This window comes from Lissotriton vulgaris, chromosome 11, assembly GCF_964263255.1.
Source record: "Lissotriton vulgaris chromosome 11, aLisVul1.2, whole genome shotgun sequence".
NCBI lineage: Eukaryota > Metazoa > Chordata > Amphibia > Caudata > Salamandridae > Lissotriton > Lissotriton vulgaris.
The window spans coordinates 888340800-888368533 of NC_141699.1; the positions used below are offsets into that span (position 1 = coordinate 888340800).

General features: G+C 44.2%; 1 protein-coding gene and 1 pseudogene across 1 annotated transcript in view; both read right to left on the reverse strand.

Moving 5' to 3' along the window:
• LOC147683650 (prolactin-releasing peptide receptor-like) overlaps positions 1-27734 on the reverse strand; it is a 626497-nt gene that overhangs the window by 272419 nt on the left and 326344 nt on the right. The gene's annotated exons all lie outside the window — the stretch shown is intronic.
• LOC147683651 (zinc transporter ZIP1 pseudogene) lies at positions 101-822 on the reverse strand (annotated as a pseudogene).

The following is a 27734-nucleotide window of genomic DNA, read 5'->3' on the forward strand; positions in this document are numbered from 1 at the left end:
CTAAAATTGGCGTATTTGCACAAGATTGCACAAACCTAGTCAAGTGTCAAAGTCCAGACTAAAACACAAGCTCCTGATTGTACGTGCAACAATTTACACACTAGAACACATATGACTGGTGTACAGAGAGAAACCAAATGGAGGGAGCCTGTTTGACGGCAACTTTACAATTGGTCTTATTCCAGCAGCAGCGTTCCTCGCCAGTGACCCGGATGCACAGCAGTGCTATGAACTTGATGAAAAGGACACCGGCTACCACAGAACAGCCAAGGATGAGCACAATGAGCTTGGGGATGCGTTGCTTGCTAGAGTTTAGTTCGTGGGGCAGGATCTCAAGGAAAGTAATGTAGATGAAGGTGCCTGTGGCTATGCCCTTCATCACAGTGCGTGTCAGCTGGTTCACCGTGTCACCTGAATCACTGAAGCTGACACCTATACCGATTCCCAGTGGTGACATAATGACAAAGAGGATCAGACAGAACAGCACCACATGGTGACGCAGCCGGCTCTGTACCAACTTTAGGGTCAGGCTGAATGCAATGATGTACTTGTGCAGTAGAAGTGCCACACAGATCTCAAGCACCTTCATGGAATCCTCCTGTAGTCCAACAGCCAGGCCCTCGAAGACCGAGTGCAGAGAGAGCGAAAAGACCAGGATGAAAGAACGCAGGCCAGAGTGCGAGTTTAAGTCTATATGAACCTGGACCTCACTGTGGCGTCTGGATCGGGGGCTGGTACATCGAGCCAGTGTGAAGGTGGGCCGTCTCCACTGAGAGCAGTCACACAGTGCGCAAGCCACTCGCAACCCCGCAGCCACTGCATGGGAGCCGCTGGAAGGCCCGCTCAAGCCCTAGGGGCCACGAGCGCACCTCAGATTCAAAGAGTGAGCAGAAGCCATGCGTACTACTCAAGCACCCCACCCACCACGGTCCCCAAGTACACCGAGTTACTTAAAATGTGGGCGAAACAAGTCATGTAAGAGTAGGGCAATGTGCATCTACTGTGGAAAATAAAATATGCGATAACAAATGACATTGCAAGAGAACACCAATATATATTAGTATTAAAAATGCTGTGCATAAAGCTAAAGATACACACACAACAAAATGACTCAAAATCAAAAAACCAATAGTAGCATAATGAGGCTTCCTATGTCTTTCCTTACATGGGTATGTGCTGAAAAGGGATGCTTTGCAACAATCAACGGAGGTACTAATTGGCTCAGAGATACAAAGAGGGATAATGTATGAAGATCGGCAGGGCTAATGTTCACAGAGGCTTACGGTAATAAGTACAGTGTTGTGTGGGAAAGGACGGATGTACTGACATTTATGAGGAAGAGTGATGCTGTGGTGCAGGTATAGGGAGGAGAGATGATGTTATAGTTATAAACCGGTTGCATGATGTACAGAGGAAGGGTTGGGAAAGGTCAGTGATGCACTGGTGCAGGTATAGTAAGATGACGTATGCACCGGTACATGAGTTTGTGCTTTTCCGGTGCAGGAATGATCTTTGTTGGCCCGGGGCTAATAGAGTAAAGATGAGCGGGAGACTAGAAGAAAAACAGAAGAATGATGTATGTACTGGTAGAGGATCGAAAAGGTGGCCTCAAGTGCTTGAGTGATAAAAAAAACAAGCACACGTGCCTCGTGCTAAAAGTAAAAAAAAAAAAATACTTTTTTAAAAGAAGGCACGTCTGGAAGCCATTAACAAGCCGTGGCCGCGCGGGCGTGAAAGTGGCGCGACCGCGAAAATGAAACTGATCGCGATAGCGGGCTGTAAGGGTGCCCGCGATCGATTTACTTAATGAGCCATGATGAGACAGGAAAGACAGATGGCTCCTGTGCTCGTAACTGTGCGCGTAACCGCACACTCTAGGCCATACAAAAGCTGTGGTCGGCTTTTTGAAGCCCACTTACTAAAAGTCTCGCCAAACAGCTCATGCGCTGGCCCAGGCGAGAGCTAAAAAACTATCATGGTCACAAATATCGAGAGTAGGGCTCTAACAATGGAGCAAACAATGGTTGCACTCTCACCCTTAATAAAGAAATTGGGCTCAAAAACCCCTTGCCAGAATAAAAAATATTTACAGTGTCAAAATTATTTTGGCTACAACATATGGGGCAGGATTGTGGGGGACAGCACCAATAGTCGCCCTCCAAAAGATAGAAGATTCCTATTTTAAGCTTCCCTCCCTGGCTCATTTTCAAATTATGTTTCTCATCTTGAACTAGGTCTACCATATATAACTGATATTGTTAAATGTGTCCCAATTATGCTCTGGCATTCGATCTGGAAAAGGGACTCTGTGGACTTAACTCAAACCATCATAAATAACTGTTTTTTACTGAACAACGTGCACAAAATCTCATGGTTGCTGTATGTGAAGTCAAATATGTTCTCGTTGGGAGTACCTGAACTGTTTACAAATCCGAGTTCCTGTACCAGATTTCCAAAAACAGTCTTAAAGCATTTTGAGTAAGGGCTACTTACGAAAGAAAAGAAAGGCACCATGCAAAAACATGTGTAATACTGTACCACCTGACCCCGACTTTAGTTGAGGGAGAGCACGCTTATCTAGAAAGTTTAAGAAACTTACATCATAGATTTATTCTTCTGAGGCTTTGTGCTAATCTAATTCCATTGATGCTGGGTTTCTCTGCGAAAAAGTATACTTTTAATGATATGTCACTATGCCCATGCGATAACTCCTCGGAAGAATCTGACCTCCATGTTTTCTTTTCTGCAATTCCTATAAAGAACAAAGAGAAAAATATATTGTACGCCTCTTAGGGCCATATGTATCAAGCCTCAGAATCGGCCCATTTGCGAATTGAAAAAAGCCTTTTGGAATGTATCATCCCAAAAGGCCATCGCAAAATAGAGAATTGCTAAATTTGCAATTCTCTATTTTGCGAATGCAATGAAGGAATTGCAAATTGCGATTCCTTAAATGCAATTCTGGAAGCACCAGAAATGTGCTACATATATTATGTTTAGGGCATCCCTTCCAAATACCGAATTGGTATGGTATGTATTACTGTTATGCCACTGAATTCTGATCGTAAGACAGTAATACTTTACCACCAGTTTAAAACCCATTAAGAATCTTAAAAAATATTTTTAAGGGCAACCAATCATCCCATGGACCGCTGCATACTCTTAAAAAATGAAACTTCAAAGTTTCCTTTTTCTTTTTAAACGCATCCCATTTTACTTTGTGGAAAACGAGCTGCATTTAAAAAAATATGTTTGCTTTATTAGAAGGCAATCACATACATTTAAATAAAACTTTGATTTATTAGAAAGCAATCACATACCCTACTGACCTCAGCAGGCCCCCATCCCTATTATGGCTGCGATAGATAATGGTTCACAAATTGTGACCTAACTCATTAATATTCATGAAATAGTTTGATTTGTGGCCTAGTAGGATGTAAGATTTCTTTCTGTAGGAATTGAGATTTCCTAATTGTGCTTCAGTAAGAATCACAATTTGGAAACTACAATTCTAGATTTTTGTACACCTGGCCCTAAATCTCACACAGATTGTGAAATACCTGACCTCACACAGACTAGGGAAACACTCACACAGATTGAGGACAACTTTATCAGAAGGGTTGAGAAATGTAAACTCTCTGAAAGAACAAGAAATACTTGCACTGAAACAGACTGAGAAATATCTCTCTTAAAAGCATTGAGATTGTCAACTGCCACAAAGAATATGAAATACTGACATTCACATTGATTGAGAAATACCCTTGCCCAAAAGAATTGAGAAATTATAACTATCACAAACAATGAGAAATACATCCACTTACATGTCGATGTACAGAATGAAACGTAAATGTACAGAAAAAAATGAAATAACGGTTGTCAAAATCTTCCGATATGACCTCTACATCAATCGCGCGTAAGAGATATGTGGTCATGCAGGCCCTGCACCCTAGGCCTGAGGCTATTGGTTGACAGATCACAGGTGGTGTGGCATGTAACCAGCAGGACAAACGCACAAATAGGAAACATCAAGATTAGTTCCACAGATCAGCAACATTACCACAATGGTCTTGGGAGATTGGCCCCAATAAAACACACATGGCCGGTGGGGCTTGTGTTCCCAAAACACCATATATTTAGATGCTGCATGATGTTATGAACACTCAGCCAATCAGGACACAGCACACACAACATGTGCAACAATCATGTGCTCCTCATGCCGGACATCTGGACACATTACCCACTGGCCCCCATTGAGTTCACGCAAGATCGAGACCCACCTGTATATGCCATCAGGTGGGAGGAATTTATTGCTCCATGACTAGTCCCACATTCCACTCCCAAAACAGGCGTCAAGAATTGTTTTATGATGCTTCGAGGAATGCATAAAAAGATGTTCAAAATGATTGAACATTGAATCACTCTTCAGACCCGTTTCTGTATGCTCCGCTCCCAGCTGCAGTGTTTAATTAAACCAAGGGTTCCAGTTTTGTCAAGTGCCTCTACCTTTGATGTTTCAAGGTAAATTCATATTTGAGCAACACACTAACTGAGAAACCTTCACTGGAACACACAGACTGAGAATCACCCACCCCAATATTACAAATAAAGCCTAATGATTTTGATTTTTAATTTATGATTCCTAGCCCAACAATTGTTGGCCAAGCAGTAAATCCGTCACACACCCCGCAATGGATAGAGTCACATGTTAAGTAAATAAACCTGTTTTAATACACAAAGGTGAGCTTGTAGTCAAAGCTGTACCGGCAACTCATTCCAAACCGTACCAGTCACCACTGGTCCAGTCTTCTTCTTCTAGTAGTTGTTTTGATTTTTGCAACAAACAGTAACTCTTCAGTAGCACATCTTAGCTCTCTTCTTGAGGCATATGTAGTGACTTGGTAAGACAAAGAGGTACAAAGTTAGCAAATATGAAATATATCCTTGGCTCTATTGGAAATCAATGGTGCCTATTTTTCCCCTGCTGGGAATTATTGAACTGTCCTGGCAGCAGATGCTGGTAACTCTTTTCAACATCTTTGTGGGAAACCCTACATACAGGGCCTTACAGCAGACGGATGGTTCTAGGCTGAGGAGTTCTGTATTCACGCCATTCTAGAATGCATTTTAAGGGAGTAAATACAGATTGTTGTCAATTGTTAAGCTATTTATTTACTGCTCCATGGGAAACTCCCATCTGGAATGTCTCAGAATATATTTTACTTTTGGAAGAGTACAGATTGGGCAGCCTGCCACACAAAATTACCTTTTCCTGTGGAAGAATTATTACAGCACGGTTTTGCGGTCCTACTCCACACAGCCATAGCGGTCCGTGGAGAACAGATTGTGTCAATACTTTACCATGCACTTAGCATGGGCTGTAGGTCTGCCCCTTGCTCAAGATTTGAAAGCTTTCTTGCCTCAGTATCCCTCTCCTGATGTAATGGCTTCCTCACTATTATTTTGTTTCTCCTAATTCTGGGGTAGTTTAGTTTCACCATTATTTAATGGGATGAGTCGTAGTCTCCCATTGCTGATAGCAGCACTCAGTCCCACCCTCTTCAAAGTTTACATGAGTCCCCTCGCATCCATCGCGCGACAACACAACCTCAACATCATCTCCTACGCTGACGACACCCAGCTGATCCTCTCCCTCACCAAAGACCCTAACACCGCTGTTGTGTTGTGCACTGCACGAGTCAGCGCGAGTACATGCTTACTTAGTGCGAGGTTCTTCTCGTGTTGTTCTCTGCGTGGACTCGCGCCGACTCGTGCCTATGTTGTTATTTCAATCTGTCTCGAGTGATGTTGTGATTCAACTGTGCATCACTCGAGACGTCCCTGGTGTAAGTTATGTAGCTGTTGGCTCCAACTGTGTTGGGGTCAGTTACAGCCGATCTTCCTCGACAGTGGATGTACATGCAGGCTGTGCTTCATTTGTACCATTAAACTCCTGAAAACTACTTTCCTTGTTGGTATTTACTCAACAAATCTGGCGACGAAGGATGGAGCATTGAACCTTTAAAGAAGCACTTCCTGCCTGAATTTATAATTTTTTCGGAAATCCACTTACTTATTTTTAACACGCCTCCTTTCCAAACTGTTCTTCAATTGAGCGATCACCAATCACTCGAGGAGCTGAATTTCCGAGTGAGGCTGAATTTCCTATTTGAGAGCTGAGGCATCTGTGCGCACCCTTAAAGCTGAGTTTCCGATCCAGGAGCGAAGGATTTATTTCATCTGTGCGCGTCCTTGTTTACCTTCGCGTTAATGAAATCTTCCTCCACACGGATTGGACAATCGGTGAACACAGGCTATTGCTCGACTCCTCACGGGAACTGAGACCCCGTTTCTCATTGGTTTCCTTGTTTTTAATGAAACAGACAAGGTGACTTCCGTTTTTTTTTTCTATCTTCGTGTATAGAGGAGGATCTTCCTTTTTGAAACGGTTTGGGAGTTTTAAAGGCAAAAAAAAAAAAAAGGAATGGTGATCTGAAGTTTGGAGAGTTTAAAAAACGCGTGGTGATCCCAAGTTCAAGAAGACGTTGGATAATCTTCATCTGGACACAGGAAAATTATTCTGAATTTCCAGAATTGGTTTGACTTTATTTTTTTTTATTTTTCCATCAACATTCAAATACTGTATTTAATTATTTTTCAACTAAGACTATTTATTTACTGTTTTTCTAGTTGTACCATTCATTTTTATCACTATGTGTGCTCAAGGTTACACTCTTGCTCCCCCACAAAGTTATTGGTCTGCTGGTAGTGCCCCTTGTATGCCTTGGATTGAATGGAAGGCTTATTTTTTAAATTATATTGAGACTCTGGATGCAAATGGTAAGATGAAAGCCCCAGAAAAAAAGGGCATTTTTTTACACAGTTTGGGTCCTGAAGGATTAAAAGCCTTCAATCAACTTCCCATTTCACAAGCTAGTGGTGACATGAATGTATTTGACAAAGCCATTTATGATTTTGATAAGTACTGTTCTCCCAAAGTCTGTATAGGTATTTCTAGGTTCAAGTTTTTCCAGAGAAAACAGTTATGTGATGAGACTGTAGATAATTTTGTTTCATCTTTGAAAACTTTAGCTCTGGATTGCAAATTTGGAAACTTACAAGAAGACCTTATAAGAGATCAAGTAGTCATGCACTCCAAAAATGAGACTATACAGGAAAGACTTTGGATTAATGGTGATGAGAACTTAGACTTTGTATTGTCAATTGTTAGAAAGGCTGAGCTTTCTTGTAGAAGTGCGTTACAAGTTAAAGGGAATGATGCCTCTGTCAGTAAGAATGTTGTTGCAAAAATTAATCAAAAATATGATAGTAAAAATAGAGATACTTTCAAGAAGAAACAAGTATTTTCTCCAAAAGTAAATCCTGAAACACCAAGGATTGGTCTCAAGTGTTTCAGGTGCAACAGCAAATCACATTTGGCTAATGACAAAACTTGCCCTGGTTTAAAACAAAAATGTTCCAATTGTGGTTTGAAAGGACATTTTACTTCTGCTTGCAGAAGGGGTAATGTCAATCAAAAAGTCAAATGTATTGAATTGAATGAGAATAGTGATGAGGATGATTTCACTAATGACTCCAATGACTGCTTATTCGTTTTAAACATAAAAGATTCTACTGTTTTAAATGTGAATGACCATTCCATCAAGAAAAAGCCTTTGTGTGACATGGTTATCGGAGGTGTAAAAATTAACATGTATGCAGATTCTGGTTCACCTTATTCTATAGTCTGTGAATCGGTCTGGAGAAAATTGTTTGTACCTAGACTTGGTAGCCACCTAGAAGAAAGTGATATTAATCCCGAAGGGTATTCTGGTGGAAGGATAGATATTTTAGGTTTCAGGACTTTAGTTTTCAGATTTAAGAATAGAAAATGCATTGCCAAGTTGTATGTTTCAAAGAAGGGTCCTTCAGTTCTAAGTTGGTTTGACTTTGGCAAGCTTGACATTGTACTGGATCCTAATAGCCCTACACCAGTGATGCTGATTGATGAGCAAAATGGGATTTCTTCTTTGATGCTGAGTAAATTTCCAAATGTTTTTTCCAAAGGCATTGGAAAGTTAACTAGCTTTAAGCATGAAATTCGCTTAAAGGAGAATGCGTGTCCTAAGATACACAAAGCTCGTAATATTCCTTTTGCTGTCAGAGAGGAAGTCAAGAATGAATTAGATGGTTTAGTGGAAGGAGGTATAATAGAAAGAATAGAATCTTCTGAATGGGTTTCGCCCATAGTAGTTGCCAGGCGAGCTAATGGCAAGGTCAGATTATGCATTGACCTTCGCCATCTTAATAATAATATTATTGTAGATCAGTTTCCTCTTCCCCGCATTTCTGAAATGTTGTCTGTAGTTGGGGGATCTAATATTTTTTCAACTATTGACCTATCTGCTGCGTATCACCAGATAGAGTTAAGTGAAAAGAGTAAGGATTTGACAGCATTCATTACACCATTTGGGTGTTTCAGATTCAACAGGATGCCTTTTGGACTGGCGTCTGCAGCAGCAATTTTCCAGAGAGTCATGCAAGATATTTTGAAGGACTGTAAACATGCCATCTGCTTTCAAGATGACATTTTGGTATTCAATGATGATAAAGACAAACATATTATGGCTTTGGAAGAGGTTTTGAATGCACTTAATGTACATGGTCTTACTATCAAGCATGAAAAATGCAAATTTGGTGTACATTCTGTAAATTACCTAGGCCACGAATTATGTGCAGAAGGTATCAAGCCCAAACCTTCACTTTTAGAAGCTATTAAATCGGCTCCTCATCCTTTATCTAAGGACGATGTAAGGTCCTTTTTAGGGTTAGTTGAGTTTTACGCTAGGTATGTACCTGATTTCTCCTGCAGAACATATAATATCAGGCAACTAATCAAAAATAGAGTTGTTTTTGAGTGGACTAGTGAATGTGAGAAGGAGTTCAGTGATGTTAAGAATGCTATCTGTTCAGCAAATGCGTTATCTTGTTTTGATCCTTCCCTAGAAAACATCATTACTACTGATGCTAGCGCAAAGGGACTAGGTGCTGTGTTTTCTCAAAAGAATAAGGAGGGAAAAGAAGTGATCATTGCACATGCTTCTAGAGCACTCACTCCTGCTGAGGAAAAGTACTCCACTATAGAAAGAGAGACTTTAGCGTGCATTTGGGCTTTAGAACATTTCAGGGTGTTTGTATGGGGTAAGGAATGCACTCTCAGGAGTGATCACAAACCGTTAGTACGATTACTCACTACAGAAGGCATGTTAAGAGCTTCAGCCCGAATTGCACGCATGTCCATGCGTTTGCAGGATTTTATTTATAACATACAATATTTGCCAGGGAGAGAAAATGTTTCTGCTGATTTTCTGTCTAGGATGCCTTTACCTATTCAGGAGGATTTACATAATGAATGGGACAATCTCCAGATTGCCATGATCCATGATGAGGGTCCCATTTCTATTGATCAGAATTTGTGGAAAGAGAAATTTGAGGATGATGCTGTGTTAAAGAATGTTGGTAGTTATATAGTGAGTACTTGGCCTGAAAAGAAGTGTTTGAGTTCAGAATTGAGAAGTTTTTGGGAAGTAAGGTCAGAACTCTCATGTTGTGAGAACATCATTAAAAGAGGCGAGCGTATTGTACCGCCAGTAGGTTTAAGGAAAACCATAGTCATGCAGGGTCATGAAGGTCATAGTGGCATGGTTAGAACTAAACAACAGGTTAAACATTTATTTTGGTGGCCAGGGATAGACATGTTTATTGAAAGGTTGGTCAGAAATTGTGTGGTATGTGCCAATTCTGACAAGTCTCTAGTTACTTTGAAACCTAATATGGGTACACATAGTATTCCTAGTAATCCTTGGGAAACCATTGCCATAGACATAATGGGTCCTATTGGTTATGAATCCAAGTACGTTATAGCAGTCATTGACATTTTTTCTAAATGGCCTATTATCAAAATTGTCCAGAAAATAGACACTGATTCAGTCTTGTGTTTTTTAGATAAAGTTTTTATTGAGGAGGGGTTACCAGTAAGGATTATTTCTGACAATGGTGTACAATTTATCTCTAAGAAGGCTAATGACTATTTTTCAAGACTTGGTATTGTTCATTGCACTACGTCATTATATAATCCCAGTGGCAATGGGGTTATAGAGAGATTCAATAGAGTTCTTAAAGGAGCCATACAGATCACTAGTAGCAACGATAAAACATGGGAAGTAGAGATTTTTAAGAAGGTGTGGATGTACAGAACAACCACAAATTCTATGACTGGGTACTCTCCTTTTGAGATCATGAGAGGGAGAGTTCCTAGGACAAAAGTGAACCCATCATGGTTAGTGAAATCTACTCCTTCTAAGGTGGATCTAAGTTTAGTCAGGGAAAATCTCATTCGCACCCATTCCTCAAACAAAAAATACTTCGATGAGAAATGTGGTTCAAGAAAAGATCCCAAGGTAGAAGTTGGCATGATGGTAAAGGTCAAGAAACCATGGAAGGTCAAGAAAGGTGAAAGTTCATTCATGGGTCCTTTTGAAGTCTCAGAAGTTTTAAAAAATTCTGTGAGACTATCCAACAATAAAGTTTGGAATCTGAGTAGAATTGCTATTCTCAAGGCCAATAAGGATGTTTACTGTAACGAGCCTGTTCCTGAACATGCTGATTTCTCTTTTTTGGATGAGGACGCTCATGTTACAGAGGTTTCACCTTGCTGCTCAAGTGGTAGTTTTATCAATCAGGATTCTACTCTCACCAGTACTGCGGGTTTAGATTATAATTCCACCAGTCAAGATGCTACTGTTTCTGTACCAAAAAGAGTCACTAAGAAACCAAAGTGGTTATCTGATTTTGTTGCTTTTATTATGAAAAAAGTATAATGTACAGTGTTTTTTTTTCTCTTTCTTTCCATAAGGGGGGAAGGTGTGTTGTGTTGTGCACTGCACGAGTCAGCGCGAGTACATGCTTACTTAGTGCGAGGTTCTTCTCGTGTTGTTCTCTGCGTGGACTCGCGCCGACTCGTGCCTATGTTGTTATTTCAATCTGTCTCGAGTGATGTTGTGATTCAACTGTGCATCACTCGAGACGTCCCTGGTGTAAGTTATGTAGCTGTTGGCTCCAACTGTGTTGGGGTCAGTTACAGCCGATCTTCCTCGACAGTGGATGTACATGCAGGCTGTGCTTCATTTGTACCATTAAACTCCTGAAAACTACTTTCCTTGTTGGTATTTACTCAACAACCGCCAAAACCAATCTACACGAAGGCATGAAAGAAGCAGCCGAATGGATGAAGAACAGCCGCCTAAAACTAAACTCGGATAAAACGGAAGTCCTCATCCTAGGATCATCCCCCTCTGCCTGGGACGACTCATGGTGGCCACCGGCCTTGGGTACAGCACCCATACCTACAGACCACGCACGTAACCTGGGCTTCATCCTAGACTCCTCCCTCTAGATGACCAGACAAGTCAACGCCGTCTCATCCTCATGCTTCAACATACTTCGCATGCTCAAAAAAATTCTTCCGTTGGATCCCCACCGAAACAAGAAAGACTGTCACCCACGCACTGGTCACTAGCCGACTGGACTATGGAAACACCCTCTACGCCAGAACCACAGCCAAACTACAGAAAAAACTCCAACGCATCCAAAACGCATCAGCCAGACTCATATTGGACATCCCTCGTCAAGCTCACATTACCGGTCACCTGAAAGACCTCCACTGGCTTCCCGTCAACAAGAGAATAACGTTCCGTCTCCTCACCCACGCACACAAGGCCCTCTACAACCTAGGACCCGAATGCCTCAACACACGACTGTCCTTCTACACACCCACCCGCCAACTACGATCCTCCAATCAAGCCCTCGCCGCAATTCCGCGCATCCACAGATCCACCATGGGAGGAAGATCCTTCTCCTACTTAGCGGCCAAAACCTGGAATTCTCTCCCCACTCACCTCCGCCTTACACAGAACCACATTTCCTTCAGAAAGCAACTTAAAACCTGGCTATTCGATAAGTAATGCACACACCCTCCCCAAGCGCCTTGAGACCCTCTGGGTGAGTAGTGCGCTATACAAATTCCTGAACTTGAACTTGAACTTCCTTTAGCACTTTTTAACATCATGACTATTATCAGTGTATTGGAGTGCATGGCCTTTCCTTTTTCCTTCCATGTGTATTGGCATCTTGTTCTTCCATCTTAGTCTTCCCTCTGTGTGTTGCTTTTCCCTCATGCTTTCCCCACACGGCTTTGCTCTGACCCCTGCCTCTAGCCATGATTTCTCCATCGATAACTTTTGGTCTCTCCACTCTGCTCCCATCATCACTCAACCCTATACCCCCGCTTAGTCACCACCCAGTGCTGTGTTTTGTGGCCGTACCTGCACTCAGTGAATGGTTATCAGAATGCTAAGAAACATGATGTCACCCAGAATCCTCAGTGCACCTTCTCCGTGTTTCAGAACCTGCAGATAAATATATTGTTTTTCAGTAAAGTCATGTCATTGATTAAGTTACAATGAAAGTACTCATGAAGCTTTTTGATATTGAGTGCACAGAGCCCACTCTAATAGAGAGAAAGGGGTTCCATATGAGTCATGCTTGAAGTACTGTAGCTAGAGTGCCAACTTGACAGCTTGTTCTTATGTGAACTGAAAGATTATTTTTGATAGCATTTTTTTAACAAAGGGGAATTGTCCAAGTACTTTCATTTCACTTGCACTTGGATAATATGTTGGTAGATGGGGCATGCACAGCTTCATCTTTTCATCAAGACTCTGCATCGGTGCCCACGCCTGGATCTTAGGGAACAATACAATCTACTAAACTGAGTTTGGTATTGTTTTAATATAAACAAGAAATGATAGATATGCACTGCTTTGTTTCTGTTTGGGTGCTGATTATGGTCATCAAATTCCATACATAGGAGGTGCTGTCCAGACGTTGGACAGTGTTTATGGGTTAATCTCCATCAAGGAGTTAATATAGACATTGCCAGTGGTCAGGCACCATTGTGGCAGTGGTCAGACACTGTGAGCCACAATCCAAATGCTATTAAGGGCATTGTTCACACACCATTGGAGAAACGATGGCAGTCAGGCTTTCAGATTGACATGTTGAGCTCCCAACATTTCGATCATTCTCCGTTGTCTACCAATACTGACACTATTTGTTGTTAATATCCCTGCTTGCGGACATTGGCCTGACCCACAGGTGAAGACACATCAGGAACCAATGTTTAATTAATTGCTGCTATTCCTACACAGCTGTAGTATACAAAAAAAGTGATGGATGGAATGCTTGAATTAATCTCAGTCACTGGTAATCACTAGGGCTACACTCAAAGTCATTGTTATTTTGCACACCGTGCCATCTCAGTTTGGACTTAGCCATATGCAACTCAGCCTTGTCCCTGCTCCAAGGGGAACAGTCTAATCCGGTCTGCCAGGCTCGGTCCTCCCTGAACTGGAGCACAAACAACCCAGGACCCGTTTCACCCTGGTTAGATCTCATCAGCCAGGTATAGCTTGGTTCCAGTGACCCAGTGTGCATGGGACCCACATCTGGGCATACCCATCTGACTTAGGATGACACACTGTAAAATACAAAAAAGTGATGGATGGAATGCTTGAATTATTCTGAGCCACTAGTAATCCCTCAGGCCCCGTCCCAATCCATCAATATTTTACACACCATACAACCTCAGTCAGGGCCAGTCTGGGAACCCAAAGCAGCCCTGGCAACTTCTGTCAGACCAGCCCCCGTACAGTGCATTGCAAACAAGCACAACGAGGGAGCCTGATCAATTCAAAGGGGCTTGGGGGAGGGTTCTCCCCTCCTAGAATATTTGGGGAAAATGGTGGATTCTACAACACATTTGTCATTATATATTCAATTGCAATCGTTTTTAAAGCATAGTGTTAGAACTGGCTATTTCTGGTAGGCTAAGGCTGACGCCAAAGCCAGGCAGAAACCACCATTCTAGTCAGGGCAAGGAAGTCACACACCAAGATAACCCCTGCTCACCCCCTTGGTAGCTTGGCACGAGCAGTAAGGCTAAACTCGGAGGCAATGTGTAAAGCATTTGCGCCAGCGCACAACAGCAACAACATACTAGGCACACCACAAAAGGAACTCCACACAAGGTTATTTATAAAATAACTTTTGTATTGTCAAAACATATCAGATAGAATCACACATGTACATTGTGCCAACTGGCACGGGCAATATTTACAAGGGATTATTCACAAGACAGGGCCACATGGGCCACTGTCATAATCAGCACTTAGTAGAAATGAAATACTGTCAGAAATTAGAATAAAAGAATATAAAATCACTGTAGCACAAAGTAACAGTTATAAATCACATCCAGTAACTACTGGGAACAGGTACCAGGACCTCACTAGGACCACCTGTACCAAAAGAACAACCACCTAAGAATAAACTACATTTAGGGGTATGAACAAGAACACATTACCCATGATGCATGAAACACATTCAGAGGAGTAATAAAGGGAAACACATGATGCCTAAAACATTCAGAGGTGTAAGGACAGAGCACATGATGCAATAAAAATACATTCAGAGGTGCAGCGCAAGAAGACACATGATGCCTAAAACATTCAGAGGTGCAGCGCAGTGAAAAGGGAGACACATGATGCCTAAAACATTCAGAGGTGCAATAACCATACAATTGCGCAAAACTCACATTCCAGCCCCCATCTACTGTAGGGACTAAGAGCCCTGTGTTCAGAATGTCAGGGCGTGCTGCCATGCAGCGCCAGTCAGGGTTGCGCCACTGGCGCAAAACCTAAACGGTGCAGGTGCCCACTACTTGCTGGGCACCTGGAAACAATCACAAGGGCCTAAACGTTGCAGCTGGCACTAAGTGCTGCGCAGCTGTAGCAGGCCTGGCACCACTGTGCCACATCTGTCCCTCTCAGGGACTCCCTCTCCATCTTGCGCCTAAACGGTGCAGCTGCCCACTAATTGCTGGGCAGCTGGAGATCAGCAAAACTGTGGCATGGGCCCTCAGTAGCCCTTGAACATAAAACTGCGCCACACGGAGCCACACAGGCTCTGGGCATATCACACATGCCCCATTGTGCAGAACGTTGGAGCCACACAGGCTCTGAATCACTTGTGTCCCCAGGGCCCTCTAGAAGAGGGCAATGGCTCCCTAACTCACGCTGGAGCCTCAGGGGCTCTGAAACAAAATATGGCCTCAGGGAGCCTCTCGGGGCTCTAGACTACGTTGGGGCGACCCGCTGCCAACCGGGGCCGCACTACAGCACCACACTAAACTATGCCCCTATGTTGGAGTCCCGCTCGGGGGACTCAAGAGATAATGGCCCCCAGAGCCCTCGGGGCTCTACACGTTGGGGCCACCCGCTGCCAATCGGGGCCGCCCTGACTCTGTGCCTCTCAACACGAAATGGGGCGGGGAGCCTCTCGGGGCTCTACACAATGCTGGGGCGACCCGCTGCCAACCGGGGCCGCCCTTCCCGCACCACTCTCTCCACGTTGGAGCGGTCCACTGCCACACGGGACCGCTCTTGACCTTGTGCCTCCACCGGCACCGCCAGCCACATCACGGAGCCCCCAGCCCTTTCACTCACCGGGCTGTTCTCGGCTCCTCTCTGCACCGGAGCGGCGGGGCGGGACTTCCGGTCTTCGACGTGCGGTGGGGGCGGGTACCGGCAATGTGCCCCGCGCCCCCTCCGCCATTCCTCAACTCCTCCGGGGCTCCCTCCAGCACACGGGAGCCCCGACGACCAGGCCGCCATGCTCCTTTGTCTCTTCTCTCACAGGGCCGGCAGCATCTCCTCTCTTCCCCCCGGACTGCGGGGGCGGGCACTTCCGGCCGGCCACGCTGGGATTGGCCGGCCGGCCAACCACTTCCAGGTCGCTGCGGGCAGCGCAGCGGCCCTTCTGCTTAGGCAGGCAGGCGGGGGCTGAGTTAACCGAGGAGTGGGCTCCCTCGAGTTAAAATATATATATAAAAAAAAATAGCAAATAAGCGAGGTGGGCACTCGCTAGCATGAATGAAGCGCTCCTAAGCATCAAAAGACAGATGAAGTGCTCCCATAAAGCAAAAAGCGCTCCCAAGCGCTAAGAAGGACAAATCAAGCACTCCCAAGCGCTATAGCAAAGAAAAAGCACTTCCAGGTGCTTAGGGGAGCAGAAAGTCCAGCAAAGTCCCCCCCTCAGCCCAGGCAAGGCAGAGGGGTCCCCCAGAAGTCCTCCAGGCATCCAGGGGCTGGGCAGCGCCCGCCCCTGGTAGATTCAAGTCAGAAACAAGAACAAATTGGAAGGGGACACAGCCCCTTCTTATACAGAAAAAAGTCTTTGAAGTCCTTTGAAGTCTTTGTGCAAGTGGGCCCTGAGCCCGGTCTAAACCAGTTCTGGGTGTTGCTGGGCTCTGGGGGTTTCCTGGCTTCCTTCATTCTTCCAGTATTAGGGACAGAGGTGACAGTCGCCCAGCGGGAGGTGGAGCCAGCTTTGTAGTCAGGCAGGCACAGCCCTTCACTATCAGGGGCTATCTCCTCCCACTTCCCTGGCAGCAGATGCTGCCTTTCATCCACGGGCTGGCTCAGATAACCCCCTGGGGGCTCTGCAGACCCTGTCATCCTCAAGCCAGACAGTCAATCCACCAGCAGGCCCAGGCACTCTGGGCCAGGCTCACCAGCCAATCACACGCCAGCAACAACTTACACAAATATGCCAACTTCTAAAAGTGGCACTTCTAGACTAGACACAGTCATGCTGCATATATCATTTCGCAGCATTCAAACTCACGAGTTCGTACATATCAAACTCGACCCTGCACTCCCCACACATCAGGAACTACCATGGGCATACATATTCCCCATTCATTCCTATGGGAGGGCAGGTCACTCACCACACATACACAGAGAGCTCAAGCACTTTACACTGTACCACAGTGAAAAAGTGCGCAGAGGCCTAAAATCACCAACACCAGGTCACAGAAACAGGCTAGGAAAAAGCAAAAAGTCTAGGGGTGAACCTGCCTAAAGGGCCGGGTCCAACACATAGTAAATGATGACCTTACTATTTCCTCAGGATACAACAATCTTGTTGGGGACCTTCAATGATTCCCTCGCTATCATCCTCCAACAGTGCCTCTTATCTCTCCATAGCCCCTCTCTCACATGTATTTGTTTGTTTGTTTTATAGCGCTTCTCATACCAGTGTAGGGTGTCGGAGCACTTTACTTCACACATGCAAACAGAGGCAATAAACCAAACATGTGTAAATCAGTGTATAGAAAATGTTACATAAGACAAAGGGAAGTACAAGGTGTGGAATTCACATGTCATCTATACTGGTAGGCATTTTTAAAGAGTCCTTCATCTGGGAAAGCGCAAACTAAGGATTCAGAGCATAACACAGTGGTTGGGGTTGACTTTACTAATAAGAATGCATTTCTACACAAACAAACCTTTTTTGCCAAATGTGGGTAGTGAAAGACTGAGAAAAACACAACTTTCTAACCTAGATTACTATTGTAACCTGTGAACTCCACAAAGATAAAAAGAAATCTTTGGCAAAAGCAGTAACTCCCTGGGCTATGCATATAAAATACTAATCTGTGATCTGCAAACTACACTCTCATTGCAGCAAGCATATTAACGCTATGCGCTACCTTAGGTGAGTCAAAACTGTCGCTAGACAAAACTCAGATCTTTTTACAGCATGTCCATTAGTCAGCAGAGCTATCTTGGCACTTTTTTTGTTGCCTGGAAATTGTTGAAAATACAAGGAAATCTGAAGTGCTTTTAAAACTGCTGTACTGCTACAAAATTGGCCCCTAGCAACAAAATTGCCCCCCACCTTTCCAGCGTCCCAGGTAAATGCCTGATGCCTGGTACAGCCAGTCAGGCCTTGAACTCAGTTTGGACACCGTCGTATGCAAATCTGACTTGATCCTTCTCTAATGGGAACAGTCCAGCCTGAACTGTCAGGTCAGGTTCTCCCTGAACTGAAAGAGAAGCAACCCAGGAGCAGTTTGGCCCTGATTAGGGCTCATCAGCCGGGTATAGCTTGTTTCCAGTGACATGGTGTGCCTGGGACCCACGTCTAGGCATACCCATCCCACTTTTGGCAATATCTGTAGTATACAAAAAGTGATGGATAGAATGCTTGAATTAATCTCAGCCATTGGTAATCTCTCGGGCCACATCCCAATCCCATATTGCTAAGCAGCTACGCACAAATAATCCATGTAGAAGCCCCACCAGCCAATTTCTAATGCTGCCTGCTTATTTAAAAAAATCTATCAGGTTTCAAGAAGTCCTTCATTATGGTAGCCAGTACTAAATATTTTCAAACAAAGTTGGCACTACTCCTGTATGTAATGAGTGGTTGATCAATATGTCTACATATGGCACTGACTTTTGCTACACTCCTGGTGATAATTTTGAAACATTGCGTGATAATATAAACTGGCAGCTTTAGTCTTTTTTAGACGTGCTTGAATTTGTGCAGATGTCTTTTGGAAACTCAAAGAAAGTATCTAAACAGTTCACCTGAAACAAAGTTCATATCTTAGTTTCCCTTCACCCAGAGCATACATACAGACGACGGTAGGATGTTTCACTGTAACACATCTGAGATTTCAGGAACCTGCGACCTCTCTTAGAATAATCACGAGTGAGACCGTGGGTAACTATTAAAATGTCACCTAGAAAAGATTCTACCTGAATGAAGCCTTCGATCTGTGTGAAATGAATGTATGACGTTACAACGCATACATTTACAACGCATGCCTTTACAATGCAGTTTTTACATCGCAACATCCTTTACAGCGCATGACACTACATAGCATTTTTAGAAACTACCTTTACAATGCGTTCCATTGCATTGCATTATACCTTTACAACGCATACCATTACAACGCATACCATTACATTGCATTTAAGGTAAGTATTGGATAGTATAGGGGTAAAAATTACTATTCTAACTCCAGAGGGTGCAACAGGAGGGTAAGTGTTGGATAGTGTAGGGGTACTATGTGTTGTAATGGTATGCATTGTAATGGAATGCGTTGTAATGCCTGCGTTGTAGTGACATGCGATGTAGTGTCATGCATTGTAATGGTATTCGGTGTAATGCCTGCGTTGTAGTGACATGCGTTGTAAAGGATGTTGCGATGTAATTACTGCATTGTAAGGGTGGTGCGATGTAATGATTGCGCTGCAAAGGTTGTTTCCAGTGTGAAATCTGTGGGTCCTGGCCTCTGCCCATTCTCTCCTCCACTCTTGCACCCTCTCTCTCCAACCTCCTGCTTCCCACTGCCTGACATTATTTTCATCTCAGCCCCAATTCAGGTGAAAACACCAAATAAGCTTCAGTTCTGGATGGCACTGGAACATTCTGCACAGCAGCACTCATACAGTTATTTGGAACACAGACAAAACTGAGCATGGCCCGGGCAAATGCAACTCCCAGTTGGTAAACAAAACAATGCTGTAATAAAGGCTGCCCAGACTAAATAACAGTGAAGCACCCGCTGGTGTATCTAGGCGCCTCACTCAAAATATTCTCACTTTCTACGCATTGCCCCAGCTGGAGACAACAAGTTGGAGACCAGCTTCCCTTTGGTGTGACCTGATTGCAAGGCCGTAAGAGCAGCTGAACAGATTCTGGCTGGCTTCACTTACTCAGTTTTGAAGAGAAGGGACACTTTAAAAAAATATTAACTTTACATCTGCATGTAACGCATTGCTGTCAGTCATATTGTGATTAAATACTTAATGATATGGCAAAATATTCAGGCCTGTTCGTGTCAACAAGGAGCCTTCTGTGGAAAATCCCCCCAAAGAATAACTGTGGCCGATGCCTTCATGCAGTTCCAAACAGACTATAGCTATTCTGCGTATATTGTCCTCCATTAAAATAAGAAAAATCCTGCTTCACGCAAAAAAAAACATAAAAAAGAAATCCAAATCTCCCGAGCAAAGTATTGTTTTTTTAATTTGAAAAAAAATGACTAACACCAGTTAGCGACAGCTAGTAGGAGATAGTGACCATCTTGGGCCCCGCTTTGCATGTCAGTGATATTTATCACTAATGACATGCAAAGTGGGCGTGCCAAGATGTTAGCGGCTGGAAACAGTCGCTAACATCGCTACCTCCTATTACCAACTTTTGGACATATTCGCGCTAAGCGCGAATATCTCCAAAAGCTAACACCTGCCCCTGATCAGTTCTTAGCCATGTTATCCAATGGTAGGTGGATAACATGGATAAGAGCATTAGCTCGGTAATGCATGAATATCGCTGACTTTTCAGCGAAATTCATGCATTTCGGCCGATTTTTATCACTTAGGAGATATACCTTGATAATAGCAAGGCTCCTAAGCGATTAAAATCGCGCAGCTCGCGATAAAAATATCGCCGCTAAACCAACATATCGATAATTATCGCTAGTTGTTGGTAATATGTCCCTCTATTTTTTATTGCAATAATAGTGTATAGTATGACATTCGTCACTATTAGAGGAAGAAATAAATGCAGAAGAGAGTATAATCCCAGCTGACACCCATTAGGGCTAGCTGTCCCTGTGTTCCAGGAACTTTTTTCATCTATGACGCCATGGGTTGCAAAGGCAAGGTCAGGGGTCGCAGGAGGCAAGCAAGGGGGTCACAGCTGCGACCCCTGGTGACCCCTAAATGACATTCATGTTTATCATGCCTATGCTGTCATAACTCTGCTGCACTATGTAGATGGTTTGATTAAAAATTGTTCGATTGCACATAATGAAGGCTTTGAGAAAAACCCAGAGTTATTAATGAAATTGTGGCTTGTCATAAGAAATTTTAAAAAACTCTGACCGATAGGAAGAATTATATGGGAGAGGAAGCATGAGACAAGCTTTTGCACGCAAGCACTCACAAGCAAAGCGCTATATTGTGGGAGAAAGTAAATCAACCATTTTTTGTTAAGGAGGAAGAGAACACTTTGTGCTCGCATATCACCCCGGATATTTGGGTCAAACATTTCAAGGTGGTCTATGATTCATCTGCCCCAGTTAGCCCGGGATTCACCTTCCCACACAGCGTGTCATCAATATAATTTTTCAGATGGAGAAAGTTGTTGAAGCTATTGTGTTTTTAACAAAGATTACATCTCTAGGTCCTGAAGGGATCTACTCTGATGGATACACAATGGAAATTAGTTTATGGCCACCTCTAATTACACAGATACTAAATGCTGCTGTCAGAGAAGGGCTTCCCACTTCCTGGTTTCATTCAATAATTATAATAGGCAAGATGACAAGAAAGACCCCTGATGCTACAGACCCATTTCACTCATAGATCAACAGTTAAGGTTTAAGTGAACCATATTTGATTGCAGACTTACTGTCCATTGAAGTATGGATGTTAATGTTGTCTCTGTAACTCTCAGTGCTTTGAGTAAACTTTAGCTGCTGCTATGAGTGTCGTAGTTGCTAACAATTTTGGCTCACAACATAGTATGAACTGAATGTCAGAAATTCATAAATTACACTACTTTTTGTTGTTGCTAAAATTCTGAAAAAGTGAAACGCAGCATATAGATAGGCACTTAAGATTTGTGCGTTTTTTACAAAATTTGTGAACATACCCCTATTGGAACTTGGTAGACGATGGTGCTGAAGCTCTATCTATTTATTTCGGGGTCTGTCCAGTGCTTAATTTGAGCTGGTGGTTACAAGTGCTAGGCACCAGCACTTAGTTGTCAACACCAACACTTGTGACAGCCTGACACATGGTGGCACTGTTTGTCTAGTTAACAATGAGCACAATAACAGTTTATTAATTCAGTATAGATTATCAATGGCTAATGCTTGCAGCTAAGTCATTCTTATAGTTTTATGGGCCTGGAATTGAATGCATTTTCAAACTTGTATGAGTGTAATGTTAAGTTGTGTTGGTACTGTCATTGGAAATGCTAATAAGGTAAATGGGTGGTGCAAACTGCAGTGGCCTCCTGATGAGGGCCCTGACACTTTTCTTTTTTACAAATTAGGCACGGGTCTGTCTATCAATATACTTCATTTTCATGTCACATATGAGTGAGTAAAAGAAACTGCCAAGAAGAGTTTTAAAGTAAATAGTTTTATTCTATTACAAACGGTATATGTTCTCTTTTAGGGTTGAGAGTATGCAATGAAACTTAATCGGGGGTGATCTAGATTGGCAGATTTGATGGGTAATTGAAGTTACCAATTTCTAGAATTATAGGGAAAGAAGTGTATTTTTATTTATTTTCCTCAGACCAGAATGTAGCTAAAAATTACATTGTAGGTCATTGCTGTCACTGCTGCATGAGGAGCAATATTCCCCTAAAATGTTCTGCTTCTAAATGTTAAAGAACGCACCACGATGGCCTCATTATGACTGCAACAGCGATACTGGGTGCATACTCGCCCCAGGTCCCCCCAACCCCTAAATCCGACAAACTCTTGTAAAAGGGACTTTGTGGTAAATCTAACCTTCAAGATATTGATTATGATCAAGTATAATTGAGAAGGTGTGAGCACGTTGTTAGCATTCTATGTATGTATAACTTTATAAAAATCCCAAGTAGTTTTTCTTTATTTTTTTTACTTCAGGGTATCAGCTTGAAAATCATGAACTTTGCCTCAATTTATGCTGTGCATATCTTTGTTACCCTAACACAAAGTGCTCAACAGCAGGTATACTTAAAAGAAGAGAGAACTTTCCTTCTGCAAAAGCATTGTGTATAGAACAAAATTCAAATATGTGAACTATTCTACATTCTGCATAAATATTACCATATATGATTATGCCATAAATATGCAAGTAGCTTGAGTAGCACGACGTTGGTTGTTCATAGCTTGACTGGCTTCTATTAGCATGAAATTTATCTCTGCAAAACTTAGCAGGCGAAAAAGAAACTTTGAATCCCGATACAAATAGGCTACGTAGGAAACAGTATGCTTAAATCTTCTAAGGAGATAACATCACAATTCAGTTTGTAGTGGTAATTTAAAAAAAATTGTAGTGAATAAATATGGATGATTTCTGTTAAACAGGCTCTGAATCTCCTCGTGAGTGTCAACTATCCACCGAATAAGCATTCATTTCCATTCCAAAGTTCTACTGACAGAGAAATTATTTGTAAAAATGATAGGCTTACTACAAAATACTAAACATAACTAATGGGGGGGTGCGGTGCTCATTTACTATTCTCACTCCTACCCAACAAATATGTGGGAGCGTGTTGCATTTTTGGGGGTAGATCTTCTATGCTCAGACCAACTCAACTAACATTTGGAAAAGTGTTGGATTTTGGGGAAGGCAGATTTCCCACTCATGGGGAATCAAAGTCCAACACTTGCATGAAGACACCTTCCAATTCTTGCCTGAAAACTTTGCTCCCGAACAGTACCGCCTGCTTCATCCTAAAGCCATCTCCACCTACTTAGTGCCCAAAATACAATGGGACAGATTTATCAGAGGCTTGCGTTGCTCTTGTGTCACGTGGGGGGTTGCAAGGGCAACACAATCCTTAAGTCAGATTTACCAAGCCACCCAAGGTCACCTTGCCTGGTCCAGAGTTGCTTGGTAAATCTGAAATAATGTAAGGATCACCAGTCACTACCTTGCCTTACTCTGCCCTGGGAAGGCGTTCCATAGTTGGAGCATGCGTGTTACCAAGCATCCACCCATGGACTTTGGCCCATTCCCAGATTTGAACTGAGGTGGGGAAGTGAGCTCGAGAATGACGATGGATTCAACCCAGATCAGTGACTGCGGGTGTGTGTTGAAACGTTTAAGCATTCCGTCCATCATCTCCTTGTGCTTACTTTACCAAGATAGGTAAACGTGGGAATGTATCAAAATTGTTCGTCTTTCCAATAGAGGGGCTACAAAGAGAAATATCTTTATTTCTACTTGTATCCTCTAAGTGTGCTGCATTCTGCAACACACTTAGAAAGAGGAAAACGCCTCCTAAAATTGTTTTTGCGCAGGAAGATATCTCTTCCTGCACAAAAACAATCCTGCCTGCAATGCAAGCACCCTTGCACATAGCGCAAGGGTGCAGGCATTGGTAATAGGCAGTCAAAAGGGTGAAAGGAGATAGCAGGAATGTGCCATATCATGGTAAATATAGCGCATTCTTGCCCTTTCCATTTGATGCGGCTCATCAAGTTGTCTTGCTAATTGGAGTCAAAGTGTGATTAATCTGGTAGAATGTTTCCAACCACCAGCAATCCTCTTCCCACTAGCAAGTGTAACTGGGTCCCGAAGGACAATCTTCCCTTGTGGTTTCATTGTTTTCCTGTCTTGTGGCCCATCAAACCTCAACACTGGCCATGCCAACTACTGCAACCCTTTTCTTACCGTACCAAAAGGGAGTCACCCTTTCTCATGTAACCAAAGCTGTAAAATCCCTCCCAACTATGACTCTGGCCAACAGGGGACTATCTCAAGTGACTGACCCCCTCCAAACACTCTAAATTGTCGTATAGAGGGCTGCCTGCCTTCTTTCCATCGGAGGCCAACTTGTGGAAAACACCATGATGTCTCTGTATGTTGTTGTGTTGGGGCTGCAAAGGACTGACGCAGACACCAACAGCTACATAGTACAACTGGCCTAGAGCACGTGCGCTCGGCCTCTTTTATTAGAACTGTGTCACCTGACCAGTGACATCAGTGGTGGGTGGGTGTTTAGTGTAGGGCATACAAGAAACACTAGACTGCTGACTGTGACTCTGGGTCACTACATCCCTCCCAAACTTGGGGGAAATGAAAACAAAAGAAAGTCCAACCTATGGAAGAAAAAGAGTACAGTTCGCAAACCCCACGACAAAGTTCAACCTGTGGGAAAACTATACAGAAAAATATAACACTGGACTCGGTGATTTGAAACGAGTCTCTTTGGTGGATTACAGGTCGCAGATGGTGTAGTTACTGCATCCAAGACTCATGAGTCACTGTGGCATGGTTTGCCGTTGTTTTGGCGGGTCCTATCTTCTGTCTGCGCCGCCTGGACGTTGTCCTTTGCCTTGTCTTTGCTTTACACCACTGGTGACAGTTGGTAGCTAGATAGAAGGGTGGCGTTATCCGAGTATTGTTTGTCTTCTCGGTTCTCCTCTTCAGTTCTGGTCCTTGGTGATGTCTCGGGGCAGGCTTCAAAGTATTTCTGGGCAGATGAAAGGAGTAGGTGCATACATCCCTCTCACTAGGATTCTGATTCTGCACGCTTTTCCCCCTCCTGAGGCGGAAGCCGGGAGGTCTCTTGCCTTTCCTCTGTGTTTTAACTGATTTAAAATTTTGCATCTTGCATTTTGCACTTCGTCTCACCTGAGCTTAAAAGGTGGGATTATTATTGTACATTTTGTGCTCTGACCCCCCAGCGCTTGTAGCGCTTCAAGTCCCCTTCTCACCCCCTCCCCTCTTGCACCGGACCTGCTCTCGGCTGAGTATTGACGCCGAGGGCAGGGCACCGGTTTTTGGCCGCCATCTTGGGTAGGGTTGGGCTTCCTGACGCGATTTGCAGCGTCATAAAAGGGACGAGAGGGCGAGTGCAGGTAATTCTGATTCTGCACGCTTTTCCCCCTCCTGAGGCGGAACCTGGGAGGTCTCTTGCCTTTCCTCTGTGTTTTAACTGATTTTAAATTTTGCATCTTGCATTTTGCACTTCGTCTCACCTGAGCTTAAAAGGTGGGATTATTATTGTACATTTTGTGCTCTGACCCCCCAGCGCTTGTAGCGCTTCAAGTCCCCTTCTCACCCCCTCCCCTCTTGCACCGGACCTGCTCTCGGCTGAGTATTGACGCCGAGGGCAGGGCACCGGTTTTTGGCCGCCATCTTGGGTAGGGTTGGGCTTCCTGACGCGATTTGCAGCGTCATAAAAGGGACGAGAGGGCGAGTGCAGGTAATTCTGATTCTGCACGCTTTTCCCCCTCCTGAGGCGGAAGCCGGGAGGTCTCTTGCCTTTCCTCTGTGTTTTAACTGATTTTAAATTTTGCATCTTGCATTTTGCACTTCGTCTCACCTGAGCTTAAAAGGTGGGATTATTATTGTACATTTTGTGCTCTGACCCCCCAGCGCTTGTAGCGCTTCAAGTCCCCTTCTCACCCCCTCCCCTCTTGCACCGGACCTGCTCTCGGCTGAGTATTGACGCCGAGGGCAGGGCACCGGTTTTTGGCCGCCATCTTGGGTAGGGTTGGGCTTCCTGACGCGATTTGCAGCGTCATAAAAGGGACGAGAGGGCGAGTGCAGGTAATTCTGATTCTGCACGCTTTTCCCCCTCCTGAGGCGGAAGCCGGGAGGTCTCTTGCCTTTCCTCTGTGTTTTAACTGATTTTAAATTTTGCATCTTGCATTTTGCACTTTGTCTCACCTGAGCTTAAAAGGTGGGATTATTATTGTACATTTTGTGCTCTGACCCCCCAGCGCTTGTAGCGCTTCAAGTCCCCTTCTCACCCCCTCCCCTCTTGCACCGGACCTGCTCTCGGCTGAGTATTGACGCCGAGGGCAGGGCACCGGTTTTTGGCCGCCATCTTGGGTAGGGTTGGGCTTCCTGACGCGATTTGCAGCGTCATAAAAGGGACGAGAGGGCGAGTGCAGGTAATTCTGATTCTGCACGCTTTTCCCCCTCCTGAGGCGGAAGCCGGGAGGTCTCTTGCCTTTCCTCTGTGTTTTAACTGATTTTAAATTTTGCATCTTGCATTTTGCACTTCGTCTCACCTGAGCTTAAAAGGTGGGATTATTATTGTACATTTTGTGCTCCGACCCCCCAGCGCTTGTAGCGCTTCAAGTCCCCTTCTCACCCCCTCCCCTCTTGCACCGGACCTGCTCTCGGCTGAGTATTGACGCCGAGGGCAGGGCACCGGTTTTTGGCCGCCATCTTGGGTAGGGTTGGGCTTCCTGACGCGATTTGCAGCGTCATAAAAGGGACGAGAGGGCGAGTGCAGGTAATTCTGATTCTGCACGCTTTTCCCCCTCCTGAGGCGGAAGCCGGGAGGTCTCTTGCCTTTCCTCTGTGTTTTAACTGATTTTAAATTTTGCATCTTGCATTTTGCACTTCGTCTCACCTGAGCTTAAAAGGTGGGATTATTATTGTACATTTTGTGCTCTGACCCCCCAGCGCTTGTAGCGCTTCAAGTCCCCTTCTCACCCCCTCCCCTCTTGCACCGGACCTGCTCTCGGCTGAGTATTGACGCCGAGGGCAGGGCACCGGTTTTTGGCCGCCATCTTGGGTAGGGTTGGGCTTCCTGACGCGATTTGCAGCGTCATAAAAACGGGCAGGGATGACTCCGCGCAGCGGACGCGATCAGCGGGCGCGCCGGATCTGCGCCGGAGTCCTGCCCGTCTGCGCCCGTCCGCGCCACGGCAGCGGACGGCGCGGCGGCAGGCTCTGGACACAGGCTTATTTACAGCGGATCTACTTTCTTTTAACCTTAATACCGCTACCTGTCGGTATGTCTTTCCTGGCCGATTTAAAGGTAAATGCTGCTGCCCAGGATGTGGTTGGTATCCTAACATTTACCGGGCTTCTGAGGGTTCCCGTCCATTCCCGTCCAAACAGTTTAAGTGCTTATTGCTTAACACCCGTTCATTACATAGGCACGCTTTGGACATCTTTGAGCTACTTACCTCTGAGAAACCACTCTGTCTCTTGCTCACAGAAACATGGCTCTGCGAATCGTCTAATCCTGACATCGCGGCAGCCTTTCCGCCAGATTATATTGTTTAC